At 34.3% G+C, this 15,508-nt stretch overlaps 1 protein-coding gene across 4 annotated transcripts in view; it reads right to left on the bottom strand.

Annotated features, from left to right (window-relative positions):
* The window catches only part of SNTG1 (syntrophin gamma 1), an 890,620-nt gene that overhangs the window by 41,206 nt on the left and 833,906 nt on the right, over positions 1-15,508 (bottom strand). The gene's annotated exons all lie outside the window — the stretch shown is intronic.

The raw sequence follows: 15,508 nt of genomic DNA, 5'->3' as shown, positions 1-15,508 counted from the left end.
TATTAACCAGAGTCCATCATTTATGCAGTTTTTCTTAGTTTCAACTTAATGACTTTTATCTAAGACTCCACCTAGGATACCACATTACATTTATTCATTTTGTTTTCAGCTCTACTTGTCTGTGACAGTTTCTCAGATCCTTGTCAGACTGACCTTGACAATTTGAGGAGTACTGGTTCTGGCTCAAGATTTTGTAGAATGCCCTCTACTGGAATTTATCTGATATATTTCTTATAACTAGGTGGGCTAAAGATTTTTAGAAATGAGATAAGACCCTGTCATTTTTGACAATAATCTCAGTGTGTATTTCTGAGAGGTTTCCACTTAAAATATGTTATTATAGTGGAGTGTGTTGTATGTGTTTATTAAATTTCATCAGGTGGCCTTAACATGATTCAATAATTCATTGAAAAATAAAGCTATTTTGGAAAAATGACTTTATATATGAATTATATTTCTCATTATTCTATTATTTATTAAATTATTTAATAATATTTCTGCATGTTTTCAACCTTTTAAAATTTGTTACTACTTGTTTTACATTCTCATATATGGTCTATTCTGGAGTGTGTTCCATGTGCACTTGAAAAAAATGTATATTCTGTTCCAGTTGAGTGGAGTATTCTGTGTATGTCTGTTAGATATAGTTAGTTACACTTTTGTTCAGGTTCTGTATTTCTTTATTGGTCTTCTGTCTGGTTGTTCATTCCATTATTGAAGGTGGAGTATCAAAACTTCCAACTATTATTATAGAGTTGTCTATGTCTCCTTGCATGTCCAGAGTTTAGCAAAGCCGCTGTTTTGCTGCCTCAGCATCCATTCAGTTTGACCAAGTGGCCTGTAGGACCTTAAACCCACATTAGCCCCCTTGTTTAAGTGCATGCCCTAGATAGAAGTCACAGAGTCACAAACATGTAAGTTCCTGATATGACTCCCCAACAGCCCTTCTGATCAATAGAATCCCTTATCTCCCAGGGTCTATATGCTTTGTGTACAACTTAGATAAGCCCGCCATGCAGCTTACTAAAACGTTGCTCTTTGAGTATGAATTGACCAGTCCAGCTTAGCTCAGGAACCCCAAGCATTCTACCCATAGACCCTTAAAAAGGCATGCACCCTAGGTCCTGTCTCACTGTCTGTACCGCTCACTGCTTTAACCACCCATGTGGCTCCTCAAGGCATGCCATGCCCTTCCTCCAGGACCTGCTAGTAATAAACTCCTATATTTCAGTTTTTTCTTGTGGTCTGTTGCAGAACTGTGGCTTACCATCTGGCACCCTGTGCTTTACTTAACAAATGTTAATTTAACAAAGTCATAATACTCTAATTCTCTCAATGTTTAAAATGTTTTGGGGCCCTGATGTTTGCTGCCTATGTTTATAATTGTTAAATTTTCTTTTTGAATTAATCCTTTTATCAATATATAATACTCTTCTTTGTCTCCTATAACAATAACATAAAATCTTTTTTTAAAGACTTATTTGTTTGAGAGAGACAGAGACAAAGAGACAGAGTGAGTAGGAGGAGATGCAGAGGGAGAGAAGCAGACCTCCATCTCAGGACCCTAACTAAGATCATGACCCCGAGATCATGACCTGAGCCAAAATCAAGAGTCAGACTCTTAACTGACTGAGCCACCCAGGTGCCCTGAGAAAATCTATTCTTAAACTGATTTAGCCACTGGCTCTCTTCTAGTTACTATTTGTATGGATTACTTTCTTACATTGTTTTTATTTTAACCCACTTGAGTCTTTAGAGCTAAAGTTAGCCTCTTGCAGACAGCATGTTGTTGCATCATGTTTTTTAAATCTATTCTGTAATGAAGAGAAAATGACAGTTACTGCTGAATGATAACAGAGTTTCTGCCTGGGGTGATGACAAGTTTCAGAAACAGTGTGAATCAATTAATGCCACCAAATCGTACACTTAAAAATGGCTAAAATGGGAAATTTTATATTATTTTAACACAATAGAAATAAAATTTAAAAAAAATCGTTCTGGAAACAATGTATCTCCAAAATCTACTCAAGGCAAATGCTAATTAAAACGTTCACACTTTAAAAGGTATAATGAAATTGTAAAATCACAAATTCCTTAAAAATAAGGATGAGAAACTTATCAATAATAAGGACACATAATGCATTTATACAGAATCTTGCTGAGTCTTTATCTACTTATTCACCAAACATTTTTGAATGACTACTATATAGTAATCACTTTGATAGATTTAGATAAAAAAGACATTGTCACCATCCCAAAGACATTAATTTCTGAACAAGTAAATGCTTTTGTCTTAATTTTTACTATGAGAGTATACAACTTATAAAGAAGCAATATGCAATATTATAAATTGTCTTAAATGTTTCTTTAGTTCTACTACTGTACAGAATCCTCTAACGAAAAAATCATGTGGGACAATTAACTTTCTGGAAAAAAAAAATATAAGTTAAACATTTAACTCACAACTTCCTCTAAATAAAATTCCTTATGTTTTAAAAAGTGAAATAATTTAAAATGAGCCAAACTGTAGGAAAACTACATAATGTAAGTGAATATTGAATAACTTTGAAAAGAGGGAGTTCTAGATGCAGGAGTAACAAAAAATTATATACTCATATGTACAAGTAATGTATATTTACCAAAATGAAATGCAATAAACTTAGTGGCATATAGGATATATGGTATAGTGTAAAGAAAATTCTAAACATATAATAAAAAGGCCCATAATAATATGGAGAAGCCATTAAAATGGCAAAACAATACTTATTTTTAATAAATATAAGAGCATGTTCAATTTCACTAGAGTGTAATAATATTAAAATGACTTAGCTTTGCCAAACATTTAGTAAAGAGCACTGAAAATTTAGTAACTAAAGCTAGCAAGGTTATGTTGTAACAAATATTTGCATTAAATTGCTAGCAACAATGTGAATTCTTTAGGATAATAATTTTAATATATTTTAGCCTTAAAATATTCATATTATTTGATCCAGAAATCCCATTTCTAAAAATTAACTAAGGAATAGGATATATGAAAAACAAAATAAAATGTTAAATATATTATTAGTAAATATCAAAAATGGAAATTGTGAACATTTTGCTTAAAATACTGTTCACCAGAATTAAATATTTACATAGAAAAATACAAACATTATAATGGTGAGGAAGAACATGAAGACATGAAATTAGATGAGATTAACCATGTTAAAACTAAGGAGCTTGTAAAAGGGGGAGGGAAAATGTCTGCTAAATATAGCAACTTATGTAGCTCAGGTACTGACATTAATTTATGTATGGTTTTGCATAAGAAATTTTATTTTTATCTTGCTAAGCTAAAAAATTAAGGCTTTTACATTCTCAAATTATAATTAAAATTTTAAAATATTTCATATGTAATTATTACAGTGTAAAACAGAAATTTACTATTTCAACTAGATGGGTTTTCAAGGGATAAAACAGACTTTAAAAGCTCATTATTTTAAATAAAGAACAACAACAAACTTACTCTGGCTAAAGAAGGCATATCATAGACATATGAAGGAGGTTTGGAAACTTTTGGGAATATGCAAAATGACTACTTGGCTATAATTGGGAAATTCCAAAGAAAAATAACATAGTTGATGAGTCTAATAATGATTGACTGAAAGATTTGTCAGTTAAGAGGCAATGACACAAAATTAATATCATAATAACTTTGGTGACAGAGGACAGTGAGATTTATCATGGTAATCACTCACTAATGTATATGAATGTTGAATCACTATGTTGTACACCTAAAAGTAATATAATATTGTATGCCAACTCCACCTCAACAACAACAAAAAAGATGAATCAGTAGCAAAACAAGGCATGCAGTTAACACACTTATCTTGGTACCTGGAAAATAGTATTCAATAAATGTTTGCAAGTATTAAAACAAACAAAAGTTAACACAATATACTAGGAAGAGTTAGAACAGGCTTGATAAGCTATGTGAATGGGTAATTCTCACAGAAATTCATTAAGGCCAATTTGGAGGATTCTGAATCTGAACACGTTACCAGTAAAAGTTTCACAGGTCTAAAAAAGAACTTAGTTTAAGAACTCTTCAGCAATCCTATTTCTTATGACAATATTTTGTTTTTAAGACTCTGATAAACATAGCAACTATGTTAAGAATATTAATGATGAAAAAGATGAGTAGAAACCACTATATTTTATAACATGCAATTTATATATTGCTATGATGAATACAATGGTAGGTTCCTAGTAGCCAGCTCTGAAGTAGACTGAGATGGGATGGTGTTGGTGAGATGTGTATGTGTATGGAGAGTGGGATTGTCTGTGGTTATTTAACAGATTTTGATGTTCTTAGGAATAAGGTGCTAGCGAAGAGTGACAGAAACAGGTGTTCTTTGCCTCAAGAGCTTTCCAATCAGGATAGAAAGTAAAACAAGATACAGTAATAAGTTCTCTATAAAATGCACGCAGAATTCTATTGGAAAAGTGAGTTTGCATGATGCCACAATAAAACTTAAAAAATATATGAAATTTTTGTTTCAATTTTTGTATTCTGTTATACACACACACATATATATCACATAGATATGCACACACACACACACACACACATATATATGCATACTACACACAATGGTATAATCAATAGTTGCCAACATGGAATGAGATGAGGAGGATCTTATGGATCAGAAACTCCTCTCCCTGATCACCTCTTTTTGGTGCCCTCTTCCCCATATATTGATCTAATTTCCATTACCAGTAAGATAGTAAGATCTTTTCCCCAATTATAATGCATTTATCTCAGGAAAGGTAGTGCTGACTACCTTTTTTTTGGCAATGTACTGAAATAAAAATAAATCCTGATCTTAGAGCCATAAGTATTGAAATGTAACCCAAACTTAAGCCACATGGATTTGGGTAAGATTCTTAATTAATTAGAGACTAGTACATTCTTTGTAAATTAAAAGTAGTAATACTTGACTATCCTACTTTAAAGTATTACTGTGAAAATGATACTAATGAAAATTGCTTATAAATAGGGATTTTTTTCCCTATTAGTTAAATTTTGTAGAGTTTTTTCCAGTAGAACAGTAGAATATGGCAAATTCTGAGATAAGAAGGCCCCTGAACACAAGTGACAATAATAGAGATGATTTTGGGAGAATATGGAAGTAGAGGTGACAACTTTCCAAAGACAAAGACTGCCTTCTGGATCTGTTTATAGTCTTCTATGGGGGGTGGGCAGGGGAAAAAACAAAAACAAAAACAACCTTTATATTTAGTTTTAAAATTAAAAATTTACTTGATCTTACACATAAGTCATAAAATACATCACATTTGAGAAAACATGTCCCAGTAATGTCATAACAATTTCTCATTGCTATGAGTGATATATTGCACAGACTCCTGGTTCTAGGTTATACCATGTCTGGAAAACCTCCTCCCTCTCCATCTGCTCCTATGACTACCTTGTGTTTCTTCCTTTTTTTTTTTTTTTTTTTTTTTTCTTCCTGCAAGAGTTTTAGCATGTTTTGCTCCTATATTTGGAGCAAAAGGGTAGTGAGTAGTAGAAGAATAGCACAGAACTAGGAGGGGCAGGGAGAATTTTTGACTGAGTGCTTAAACCCTTTCATAGACAAAATTATTCATTAATTTATTCATTTATATAAAACCTTTTAAATGGAAGTATTTTTTTCATGCTGCCTAATTCTTCCATCCAACCCTGCCCCCTCAGTATGTGATACAGCCCTCTCCACAGATCCACACTCAACAACAACAACAAAAACAAGCTTATCTTTTACACCATCCTCCTTCCCAGAGTCCTGTTATATTGAAATACTGGCTGATATGGGAATGTCACACCAGAATATTTTCCTGGTCAGCACAAATGGAACATGGAGGGTCCTTGCTGATAAAGTTAAGTGCAGTTCTTCAGGTGTCATGAGGTAAGCAGAGACATATTCATTATTTCCATATCCATGAGCCAATTGGTATACCAGAATGCATGCTACAACTTGTCTCCTGGTATCCAAGAAGAATAAAACTGTTAGCAAATTTGTCAGAGAGGTCAGTGGGAAACAGGAAATTCTAGATTTCCTATACATAAACAACGCACAGGAAAAAGAGGATAAGTGGGAATTCTGTGGGGTTTCTAGACAGCAATCTGAATCGATGTAGGTCTTATATATTGTATGATTGAAATTCTTCCCTCAACTCATTTCAGAGTTGGTCCCTTTTTATTATCTAGGTCTCACTAGAAATATCAATGCCTCAAAGAGCCCTTTCCCTTCAAACTATTAAAAGGACATTTTGAGGTAATCTGTTTGTCAATACCTTGTTCATTTCCTTCCTAGAAAAAACTTCAGTCTGTGATCATCCTGTTTTCTCTTCACTGTAAAGAAAGCTTCAAATCTACAAGCAGTTGGTCTGATTAGCTCATCAGTGCATCCCTTACCCTTAATAGAATAGCTGGTATACAACTGACACAATGAACCTAACTTCTGTTAAATACATGCATCAAGAGAGAACACATATTAAAGAAGAAAATCTTCCTTCTCCTTCCTTTTATTTTGTGGTTGTCATGTTATTGGAAAGGTGGGGAAAATATACTAAAATGAGAACTTCATTAAAAAAAATAAACTGTGAAATACTCATGGATTGGAAGAATAAATATTGTGAAACTGTCTATGCTACCTAAAGCAATCTATACATTTAATGCAATTCCTATCAAAATACCATCAATTTTTTTGAAGAAATGGAACAAAAAATCCTAAAATTTATATGGAACCAGAAAAGATCCCGAAGAGCCAGAGGAATGTTGAAAAAGAAAGCCAAAGTTGGTGGCATCACAATTCCAGACTTCAAGCTCTATTACAAAGCTGTCATCATCGAGACAGTATGGTACTGGCACAAAAACACACACATAGATCCATGGAACAGAATGGAGAGCCCAGAAACAGACCCTCAACTCTATGGTCAACTGATTTTTGACAAAGCAGGAAAGAATGTCCAATGGAAAAAAGACAGTCTCTCCAACAAACAGTGTTGGGAAAATTGGACAGCTACATGCTAAAGAATGAAACTGACCATTTTCTTACACCGCACACAAAAATAGACTCAAAAGGGATGAAAGACCTCAATTTGAGACAGAAATCCATCAAAATCCTTGAGGAGAACACAGGCAGCAACTTCTTCAAGCTTAGCTACAGAAAATTCTTCCTGGAAACATTGCCAAAGGCAAGGGAAGCAAGGGCAAAAATGAACTATTGGGACTTCATTAAGATCAAAAGCTTTTGCACAGCAAAGGAAACAGTCAACAAAACCAAAAGACAACTGACAGAATGGGAGAAGATATTTGCAAATGACATATCAGATAAAGGGCTAGTATCCAAAATCTATAAAGAGCTTAGCAAACTCAACACCCAAAGAACAAAGAATCCAATCAAGAAATGGGCAGAAGACATGAATAGACATTTCTGCTTTTTCTGCAAAAAAGACATCCAGATGGCCAACAGACACATGAAAATGTGCTCAACATCACTTGTCATCAAGGAAATACAATTCAAAACTACAATGAGATACCACCTCACACCAGTCAGAATGGTTAAAATTAACAAGTCAGGAAACAACATATGTTGGAGAGGATGCAGAAAAAGGGGAACCCTCCCACACTGTTGGTGAGAATACAAGCTGGTGCAGCCACTCTGGAAACAGTATGGAGTTTCCTCAAAAACTCAAAAATAGAGCTACATTATGACCCAGAAATTGCACTACTGGGTATTTACCCTAAAGATACAAATGTAGGGATCCAAAGAGGTATGTGCACCTGAATGTTTATAGCAGCAATGTCCACAATAGCCAAACTATGGAAAGAACTTAGCTGTCCATCAACAGATGAATGGATAAAGAAGAAGTGGTATATATATACAATGGGATACTATGCAGCCATCAAAAGAAATGAAATCTTGCCACTTGCAATGATATGGATGGAACTAGATGGTCTAGAGGGTATTATGCTGAGCAAAATAAGTCAATCAGAGAAAGACAATTATCATATGATCTCTCTGATATGAGGAATTTGAGAGGAAGGGCAGGTTAGGAGGGTAGGGAAGGAAAAAATGAAACAAGATGGGATCAGGAGGGAGACAAACCATAAGAGACTCTTAATCTCACAAAACAAACTAAGGGTTTCTGGGGGGAGGAGGGGTAGGGAGAGGGTGGTTGAGTTATGGACATTGGGGAGGGTATGTGCTATGGTGAGTGCTGTGAAATGTGCAAGTCTGATGATTCATAGACCTGTACTCCTGGGGTAAATAATACATTATATGTTAATAAAAATAATTAATAATAAAAAAGCACTGTGAAATATCCAAGTTTTGAGCAGGCAACACTCTAACAATCAACAGACAATAATATCTTTGGATGTGGCAAATCCATAATCTGTGTCTTCTCTAGATAAATTTAATGAAATGGCCGTGTTTGGGGCTAGAAGTATTGGAAAATTCTTGCCACCAGGAGTAAGCTTATTTTGTTGAACTTGATGGAGATCAAATACAAAATGAGTAAGAAAAAAACAAAAAAAAAAACAAAAAACAAAAACCCCCAAAACTACCAGTAATATGTAAAGACATTTCTGAACATTTTTAAAATGTGGAATTTGATCCCAAAGACTTCATTATAAATAATCAAAGGCTAGATTTTTCACTTGTCCAAGTCTTCCCATGGAGGACTTGTTCCTGGAGAAAAAGGAGGTTGAGCATGGTCAAATACAGTTGGTGTGTGAAGTTCATTAGCACAATAATGTCTGAGGATATTTTCAGAAATGAAACTCATTTAACTTAGTTTAACCAGGTAATTTTTTTCCATGGAATACATTTCAAAAAACAATAAAAATTGCATTATAAAATAAAATATTTAATGCAACAAGCTATCTTAAATACCTTGTTGATTTATTAAAACATTTGCTTGTTTCTGACAATCATAAACAGCTTTTTTATTATAAGGAATGACAAATATAAAACATAATTGGCATTTTGAAGATGCCTTTAAATATTTTTAACTGCCTAAAGCTGCAAGTAAAGTCATCTGTATCTATGAAGAAAGAACAACACAATGAATCACAGCATTTTCAATACTGTAGTGATAATAAAGTCATTAAAGATGACATATACAAACAGTAAGAAAATATATAGTTGAAACTTATTAACCAGAGTGTTCTCTCAATTAAAGATTATGACAAAAAGTGTGCAAAGGAATCTTTTGCCTCTGACCTACTCTTTATAATTAATACATTTTATTTAAAACAACACAGGCAAACATAAATGTTAAAAACCTCTGTTTCAATGTCATTTGGGATTTAAAACTTAAGGTCATCATTCTTAAACCAGAGTGTAATCCTTATAAAATGTGCCTACAAATGATGATTGAAGATGAAATGTTGAACTATTATCAAACAGAATATATCATGCAAATAATGAGGCACATAGCATTGAGTCATTTGTTGGGTGAACACATGTACGGATCATGCGTAATTTAAAATACTTTGTTGGGGTGCCTGGGTGGTTCAGTGGGTTAAAGCCTCTGCCTTCTGCTCAGGTCATGATCCCAGAGTCCTGGGATCAAGTCCCACATCAGGCTTTCTGCTCAGCGGGGAGCCTGCTTCCTCCTCTCTCTGCCTGCCTCTCTGCCTACTTGTGATCTCTGACTGTCAAATAAATAAATAAAATCTTAAAAAAAAAAAAAAAAGATAAAGAAAAAATAAAAAAATAAAAAAAAACTGTGTTAGTGCCTTGGAAGCATTCTGTGTGTCTGTTGTAGCCTCAATTGACATGTTTTTACAATGAACACATTGTTCTATGTAGGCCCTTTCATTCCTGCAAGAGTGATGCAGGAGACCAGAGTATTTCCATTTCCAGATAATACAATTTAAGAAAAAGTGTACACATTCATAAGATCTCACAGCTAATAAGTGGAAATCAAACCTAAGTATATTATTCTCCATGATTCATATTTCTGCTTTTATCTCAAGCTGGATCTTTGATTTGCTATAATTCTTTACCTAACTAAAAAATAATCACAGACCCATTTACTGAGCATGATCAGTTAAATGAAATTTCATTGCAAATCCCTGACTCCTTTCTTAAAATAGAGGAAAGACCCAGAGTCCCATTTAGTGTAAGACACTAAACCCAGGAAAGTAATTTACTGATTTTCCCAAACACAGTATGTTCTGAGTCATTGTTTCTTCTTTATAATGCTTTGCTATTTTAAGCTTTTCTCCCTCTCCCTCTACAAGTCAAAAGCTTTCCATAAACTATTTATTTATTTAAGACCCACTGCTAGAATTGGCTTAAAGATTGGGAATATTAGTCATCTGAAGAACATTTTACATTTGTATAATCCCTCAAAAAATAGGATTCAAAACTGGATATAACCAAGTGACCCAGGTTAGTGAATGAATTCATGTTTGAACAGCATCCAGAATTTCTTAGATGCAGACTATTCAAAAGTGTACTTCATTAATTTCACACAAATAGAAAAAAAGATGTGTAAATGATAATGAAAAACTGGCATGCTGAACAAAAAGAGACAAAACAATCTCAAAAGCAAAGTTTTGCAATTTTCTTCTTTCACTCTTTGCAAGCCTCAATTTTTCATGCCCCACAGAAAAATAACTCTTGAAAAAAAAATAGAAATAACCTCTGCATAAGAAGGTAATGTAAACATCATGTTATCTAACTTATGAGAAATAGATATAGGATATTTTACAACACAGGGGGCAAAAACACCAGGAAGAACAATCTATATGTATTACAACTTATTGCATAGATCATGTTAATAATTACAACAAAAAATGCTTTGAAGCCAGGATCTATTTTCACACTTCCTGTAACACCACCAACACCTGGTACTTCACATGTAATTCATGTTTGCCCAGCAATAACCACAAATGCATTCTTCTTTTCCTTGCAAATTGCCGTGAAGGATCTTCTAGATAAGCGGTAAATCAAACTTTCGACTCAGCCTTATTTCCATTTTGCATCACCCTTCACTTTGGCAAGAAGCCCAAGCATACACATCACCTCTTGCCTTCCTTCCATCCACCCTCCCACACCCTGAAATTAATTTCCCACACATTTTAGTGTTCTAGAAGTGGCTCTTTTTCCTTCTCTCTTTTTTTGTAGGTCGGCTAGGGGTCATACTTGGTGGAAAGCCAGAAGAAACTTTCTCTTTAAAACCACTTTTCTTTACACATCTTTATACTTCTCATTTGTTCTTCATTCCTGTAAAATTTATCCTTATTAATTATGTCTTTGGGCCTAATTTGCATTTTTACTTCATCTCTATACTAATTTTAAATTTTCATTTGAACTGTGATGATAGAGGGATAAAAAGAGCAATATCAAAAGATCACAGAATTAGATGAAAGCATATGGCTTTCACTTATTTCCTTAGGTGGTATCATATTCATCAATATATTAATTACTAGTCATTGAGTTAATTCTGTGTCTTTGAACTGTACTTGAGTCTGGATCAGAGATTAGAGTTAATATCTCCACCAGACTTAATTGTAGTACATTATGATAAGTGCTATGCTGAGGTATGCCTACAATTCTCTGCTCTCAGGGAAGGGACATCTAAATTAGATGGGTATTAAGGAGGGCACGTATTACATGGAACACTGGGTGTGGTGCATAAACAATGAATCTTGGAACACTGAAAAAGATAAAATTAAATTAAAACCAACCAACTAAATAAATAAATAAATAAATAAATAAATTAGATTGGTGGAAGAAGGCTTTACAGATGAAGAATTGCACTCAAGGCTGAAAGTAAATTGTGGGAATATTATGTCTAAAAGTGTGGAACTTCCCTGAATCACCAAATGTCCCAGGAGATGATGCTAAACTGCAGGCAGAAATAAGAACATTAAAAGGCTTCTATATATGATAACAAATATTGTCTTAAATACAGTAAGGCCACTCAAATAATTTAACAAGAGAAACTGAAGACATAGCTGAATTTACATTTTAGAAGTATCATTAATCTAGTGTGAAAGATGGACCAGAGAGGAATGCAACTCTATGCCTTTATAATGCTTTGGCTTCTTGCCACAGTACCTAAACATAACCAGTTCCACATCTGTCTTTTTCATTAAAATGTAGACTTCTTGAAAGGAGGGATTGCGCGGCACCTGGGTGGCTCGGTGGGTTAAGCCTCTGTGTTCGACTTAGGTCATTGTCTCAGGGTCCTGGGATTGAGTCCTGCATTGGGCTCTCTACTCAGCAGGGAGCCTGCTTCTCTTCCTCTCTCTGCCTGCCTCTCTGCCTACTTGTGATCTCTCTCTGTCAAATAAATACATTAAATCTTTAAAAAAAAAAAAAAGAAAGGAGGGATTGTATCCATTTTTGTATTCCTTGTGTATTAGTGGTCATGGCATAGTTAATGCATAAAAAGAGTGTGTTTAATAAATAAATCAAAAAGGACTATTTGGATGGTATTGCAAAAACCCAAATGAGAACAGATTACCCAAATTAGTGTGCAAACACCTTGCAGATTTATTTAGGAGGAGTTGTTGAGGAAGAGACAAGAGTATAGAGACAATTCAAATTTCTTTTGATGACTAAGATATGCAAAGAAGTCAGACCAAAATGGACAACAAACTCAGTGTAGGACACACTGTGTTGAGATGTTTTTAACATGTAGCCTTAGAGATCAAGATGCATATCTGAGCTTTAGTTAACAGAACAGAAATTCATTATCATCAGGCCAGATGCCTAAATTAAAGACAGGCTGGAAGAGCCCAATCAAGCTCAGAGTTATCTATCAGACATATTTCTTTTAAATTAATTCCCTTCAAATGGACTCTACATATAGGGATCTATGTATAGATATTTCCATTTCATATATAGAATATTTGAAGAAATTATACAGAATTTCACTTTAAGAATTTATTTGGAATAATAAAACAACAACAACAAAATTTAAAACCAGAAAAAGTGTTTTAAAACTCAGACTTTGTGAGTTATTTTGTAATAACTTGAAGTCATCAATCTAGTAAGTTGACAGATGCAGAGTACTTATTTTAATCATATCTACATAATTTTTTTTCAAAAGAATAATCAGAATATATATGAGAAAGGATGTACTAACATGTTTCCAAATACTATTGGACAAATTATGCTATTTGTTATTATTAACATACAAATTTCATTTTGAGAACCTTACATGTCATGTGCATAATAAGAATGGGCAAGAAAATATGGTTTAGTTGGTATAAGTTTCTCAGATTCTTAGGGTTTTGCTTTTGTTTTGTTTATCATTGTTGTTGTTGTTTTCTGGCAACATGACAGAATTCAGTCATACTTTTAGTTCTTATTACCAATCCACCCTACAAATGAACTCTTTTCCAGTTATTTCTTTTTAACATATGCACACACAGTTAGTTGCCTGCTCAATGGATAGTAATAGTTCTAGAGAAAAAAAGAAAGGGGGTTCCTGAGATGCTACATCCAAGACAACGTGTCTGTGCAATGCAATAAGGCTTTACTGTTTCATCTCCTGGTTGTCTGCAGGCTGTTCCACTGACAGAGATGAAGCATGCTATTAAAGAACTGCTAAATTGATGCGTAAGTATCTGCATATCTTTATTTTTGAGGCAGCACCATTATTCGCATTAACTAATTTGATTTCTAAAATTTAATTATGAATGTTATTGGTATGAATCAATCATTTATTCTTTTTCTCCCTGAACATAATAAAGAAAAATCCCAAAATTCAAAGACATTTGCATTTCTAGAAATGGATAGTTTACCTTTTTTTTTTTTTTAGTAGTATTAAGTTTTTTATCTTAATTACTATAGTTTACTTTTAACTGAGTTGTAAAATATATCACTTGGGAAACTATTTCATTCATTAAATTAGCAACATAATGAATTACCTTAGGATGCATAATCTTTCTTTTTGCATTGAAACATTTCGATTTTGTTAAAATGGCCATACAATATTGCAAGCAGTTGAAGAGAGTCTGAATTACTCAAGGTTAGTGAGGGCATATGTAAATCTAATGCTTAAATGGATCTACATAGGATGTTATGCATAGGGGATCCCAGGTAGAGCTTAAATTTTATTTACCCAAAGAATTTGTGGTAATTTCATATCTCAGTGGATTGGTGAATGAAGCCTGCCTGCCAGAAATTGGTCTGTATTAGAGACCAAGAAGTATCTCAAGATAGAAGTCATTCTGACATAAGTAAAAACAGTTAAACAGCACTGGATGGTATATGGAAAAGCAATCAGAACTATACCTTGGCATTTTAAGTTCCCAATGTAAGTTGTCTGTTTATAGTGAGTTAGGGATAGACAGGGTTAGGTAGAGAAAGATAGGTAGGAGAGTACAGGATCAGGCTCATGAAAATCCCCAAAATGTAGAGGCGTAAGGAAACCAGAGATAAAGGAACAAACCAGACCATTCTGTCCTAGGAGTCCAGATGGGGTCTTGTTATAACAGTTACTTCTGATCAAAAAATTATCTACCCTAAAAAGAAATAAAAGCCATTAAAGGTGTTATCACTGGTCCTTACTCAACGGGTGCTATCAATAGAGATGTTAAAAGGATTTAAGCTCCCTGGCTAGCCTTCTTTGAAAGACCAGCTTTAAAAGCCCCCAGTGGCAACCCTGTCAGGATCCCTCACTCCTGAGAAATTTTTTCTGTACCCTTGCCTATTAAAAACTCTATTCACTTTACTCACTCTCCTTCGTCCATGGGATTCAGTCTTCAGCTCTGTGAGACAAAAACCTAGCTCTCCTGTTTCAATAGTATCTGAATTCCATGGTATATCACACTTCACTGGAGTGTGTTTTCCCAAGAAACTTAGAAAAGTCATTGAACTTAGAAAAGTCTGTATCATATAAGATACAGAGCACCAAAAAAGTAACATCCTTCTCATTTTTATGCTGAACATAGTAACTACTCAGTGACTTCTCCACAGTTACTTGCATGAAAATAATTCAACAGATGTCCTCCAAATCCACTCCTTTTCCAGTGTATTTCAGTTTCCCCTCATACAATTGCTCTAAGAAACTTTGGTGTTATACTTAGCTCTACTCTCTCTCTAAGCACTCCTGACTATTATGACTTATTATGACTCATTTCCCTGTGCTCTTCATTCTCAAAGCCTCCTACTCTAGTCCTACTCTAATAACCCTCTTCCCTTCCAACATCCACTCATCTTCCCCTCCAAAGCATTCTCCATAAAGGTGCTACAGTCATCATGGCTTGCATCGTGTTACTAAGATAAAATCTCTTAGTGGCTTTCCATGGCCCTTGGCACTAAGGGCATTTCAGCCTAAATCTGCATCCTCCCTGTACCCAGGCATATTTCAGTGTAACTCTGAGGTGCTCTCCCAGGTGACCTGTCCTTTATTCGGTTGCAGCCTCATGCTTTGGCTGGTGGGATTTTGCAGTTGTTCCAGCAATAGATGCTAAAGAAGAATTGCTTGGTTTTGC

The sequence above is a fragment of the Lontra canadensis genome, unplaced genomic scaffold (genome assembly GCF_010015895.1).
Source record: "Lontra canadensis isolate GAN:19392208 unplaced genomic scaffold, GSC_riverotter_1.0 scaffold121, whole genome shotgun sequence".
In the NCBI taxonomy this organism is placed as follows: Eukaryota; Metazoa; Chordata; class Mammalia; order Carnivora; family Mustelidae; genus Lontra; species Lontra canadensis.
Note: the sequence above shows the minus strand (reverse complement) of the source record. Positions and strands in the feature narration are given on the sequence as shown.